Below are 4245 nucleotides of genomic sequence, written 5' to 3' on the forward strand. Positions count from 1 at the left end.
ACGTGACAGTCGTGAGACTTCATCCCGCTGAACTTCTGCTTCGCTGGGTCTAGGTATCTGCTTATCTTCCCCGCGTAACCGTAAGGAAGTTTTACTCCTAGGAGGCAGGTGAAAAACTGCTCGATCTCCTCCTGACTTAAAGTGAAGCACGCGGGAGGGTAGTCATTTCCGGTCTTCTTGGCCTTTTTGCCTTTGCGACGACTTTCTGTGTCCTGCTTCGCCTCATCATCATCATCATCATCATCATCATCATCATCATCATCATCATCATCATCATATATAGCGTGAAGCTCCTGCCTGATGCCCATTGATTTCAAGTCTGCCCTTGCTTTCGGCCCATCTTTGGTCCTCTCTGGCATGTTGAGCAGGGTACCAAGCAGACTCTCGCACACGTTCTTCGTGATATGCATGACATCAAGGCTGTGAGGCACACGGTGGATCTTCCAGTACGACAAGTCCTAGAAAACAGACCTCGTTTTCCATACCTTCAGCAGCGGCTCTGGCGCCTTTCGCTTCTTTCCCGGCTCTGGCGCCTTTTGCTTCTTTCCCTGCAGTGGGCAGTCTTTCCAATTTTTCAACAGCTTGTCTATTTCCTCGCCGGTCCTCGTACATGGGCGTTTTCGGGGTTCGGTTTCACCATCGAACAGATCCTTGCGTTTCCTCCATGGGTCATCGTCGCGAAGCCACCTTCGATGTCCCATGAACACGGTTTTCGAAGACCCGGGATCTCTATCTAGCTGGCGATACGTTGTGTCATCCATGCACCTTACGCATCCAGAAAATCCGTGGACTACCTGCCCCGCAAGATATCCGTAACCGAGATAGTCGTGCACCGTCGTGAGCAGTGCGGCTCTCATAGGGAAATATTCTTTCTCTGCGGCGTCCCACGTATTGGCTGGCGTTTTCCACAACGTGCCAAGCTCCTCTTTCAGCAGCCCCAGATACAAATTGATGTCGTTCCCTGGTTGTTTCGGCCCTTCAATTAGCATACTCATGTGAATGTACTTCCTCTTCATGCGCAACCAGGGGGGAAGGTTGTACATCCACACAAACACAGGCCAGGTGCTATGTGTGCTTCTCTGGCTGCCAAACGGATTGACTTCATCGGTGCTCGCGCCCAGCACGATGTTCCTTGGATCGTTCCCAAATTCTGGGTATTCGAAGTTCAACGCTTGCCACTGGCTCGCATCCTTAGGGTGACTCAGCATCTTGTCTTTTTTATCTATCTCCGGATCATTTGCGTCATCTTCTCGCTTCTTCTCCTCCCTATCCGCGTGCCAACGCAGGAGCTTTGCTACCTTAGGGTCCGCGAAATACCGCTGCAGACGAGGAGTGATCGGAAAGTACCACACCACTTTTCGACGAGCTTTCTTCCTCTTCTTGTATCGAGTGACACCGCACACCGGACATATGGTAGACTCCGCGTGCTCGTCCCGATAAATGATGCAATTGTTCATGCACACATGGTATTTCACGTGCGGTAAATCCATAGGACACACGATTTTCTTCGCCTCCTCCAAACTGGTCGGGCACTTGTTCCCCTTGGGAAGACGTTCGTGCCAGAATGACATGTTCTCGTCGAAGCATGCATCGGTCATTTTGTGTTTTACCTTCATCTCCAGAGCCATGAGCGTTACTTTCAGGCGGGTATCCTCGGGCCTGCATCCTTCATACAATGGAGTAACCGCGTCTAACTCAAGTTGATCCATCTTGGCTTTTTCTCGGGCGGCAGCTCTTGCGTTATCCGTCTGCTTGAGAAGCAGCTCTTGAATATGAGGGTCCTGCACCCAGCCCATCAATGGTCCAGCGTCGTCTGCTCCGCCGGCATCATCATCATGTCCTGCATCTTCTACATGATGACTGTGTACAGCATCACCGTCGTGATCATCTCCTGGGGATTCTTCGTCTTCTCGCCCGCCCGAGCCACGGTGGTTGTCTTGCTGCCCTTCCTCATTTCTTGCCTGGCTCCCATGGACGACTTCTTAGTCATCTTCATCACCTTGCCACCAATAGCCATCCATGAAACCACGCAAGAGCAGGTGGTCCCGCACCTGCCGGGATCCGGGTCCGCAATAAGGCTATTCAGCTTGCATCTTCGACACGGACATCTTATCTCCGTCTCGTTCTTTTGAAGCATCTCGGCCTTCGCGGACCTCAAAAACCTATTCACGATGCCTTCGGTCATCGTGCGGACCATGGTCGCCTGCGGGGTAGAGCAAAACGATATTTTAGAACCAAGAAAAAATTTGGCATGACTTTCCCTAAAAATAGGACCAAAAAGAATGCTTAATGCCAAAATTCTCGCCGAAACGGAAATGAATCAACATTCCGGCAAAATATTGGCAACTATCGCATTTCAAATACCGGTACACCTCCAAACACAAACACATATGCAACACCACAAACATATGCGACACCACGAACATACATAGATCTAGCTAGGCCATAAAAAGTGCATGTGCACATTGTTGTAGGGAGAACAACATAAATATAGCTTCCCCCCTTACTTACCTAGCAAAACAAGGTAACTTAACCACTTAATTTGAATGAATCTATGGTGGAAATGAGGTGAAAAAGAGGAGGCGCCCGAGACAAGGAGGAGGCGGTGGAGAGAATGAAGTGGGGAGAAAGTGAGTGTGGGAGGAGAGGTTGTCCAAAATATCTTGTTGCTGCCCACTTACTAATGACGCACCAACCACAAATGCACCATTAGTAATCCAGTTACTAATGGCGCACCCCCTGGTGGTGCGCCATTAGTAGTTTTGCAAAAAAAAACATACTAATGGCGCACTCCACCACGGTGCGCCATTACTAGTTTGTGCGCCATTAGTAGTTTTGCACTTCCTATGGATGCGCCATTAGTATGTTTGGACAGGCGCACTAGTTCAAAAAAAAAATTGATACTAATGGCGCACCGTGGTCATGGTGCGCCATTAGTAGTTTCAACTCTAATGGCGCACCACTTGTCTGGTGCGCCATTAGTGTCAATCTCATCTATAGCCCTTTTTCTAGCAGTGCGAAATCCTTTTCGTCGTCAGACATTTCCTATGTTCATAGTTAAAACATTAATTGAAAATCGATCGAAGACAACTACCAGGATACTCAACACACAAATTCGGGGCACTCGATATTTCCTACATATTCTGGCACAAGTCATGCCAAAATTCACGGAAAAATCCGGCATGACCTTTGCTAAAATAGGACATATCGAGCGCCTGAAATTTGCCGGAACGGAAATGAATCAACACTCCGGCAAAACATAGGCCACTCGGAGGTGTAACCTGCAAACATGACCGACCACTTGGTCAAGCACATATCCTATTTGAGCAACACAAGATATACATTTCAAAATATCTTATAGGACTCAAATTAGCATGCATTCAATAAGCAAAAGCAAATCATCTCATGCGGCCGTACATCGTCGAATATTATCACTAATACATCCCAAATAGTGTCATACATATAACATCACTAATACAACTAAAACCCTAGCACACGACGGGTATCGGCGCGGGTGGTGGACACCTACAGAGAAGGAACCATCACGGGATCATAGCTCCAGTGAGATCCCTGGAGAACTTGCCAGGTATTGGAGAACATGTGCTCCAACACAAACAAGTAGCGACAGACGTGCGCGTCCTCCTCACTGACATGGTGACGCACCACCTCCGCAGGGTCCCCGAGCCTCTGGACCGTCACTGGCCCACGCGACCGCCACCAAAGAAGGTTCGAGTCAACGACAGGCTGGCTCCTCACCAACCTGCGCCCCCCGATAGGTAGCGCCTCCCAGTACCACCCCGGCGGAGCCTAGTCCCGGACATGGCCCGTCTGGTCAAGTAGGTGTCGTCCTCCACCGACTCGACGACGAGGATGCGGGATAGGCATCGTCGACGTCGATGCAGGAAAAATTGCTTTAACTAAAAAATAGCAACAAGTTCTTACTAACGAGTTCTATTAATTCAATTAGTTCTTACTAAAAATGAACTTACTATAAATAAAAACAAACTAATACCTAATTAGTACCTAGTTCTTACTAACTAATTAGTACCTAGGAACTACTGCCCTAATTACCATATAAGTAATTAACTAACTAGCACTAAAAATAGCCTAGGGTTCATACTAACTAGCACTAAATAGCTAGGGTTCATACTAAGCAGAGAAGAGGGATCGGAAGGGGAGAGTGCTTACAGAGGGTGGGGAGAGAGATGGGGTCGGGGAGACAGCGGCACCGAGGCGCGGCGAGGC

The sequence above is a fragment of the Triticum dicoccoides genome, chromosome 3B (assembly GCF_002162155.2).
Source record: "Triticum dicoccoides isolate Atlit2015 ecotype Zavitan chromosome 3B, WEW_v2.0, whole genome shotgun sequence".
Lineage (NCBI taxonomy): Eukaryota > Viridiplantae > Streptophyta > Magnoliopsida > Poales > Poaceae > Triticum > Triticum dicoccoides.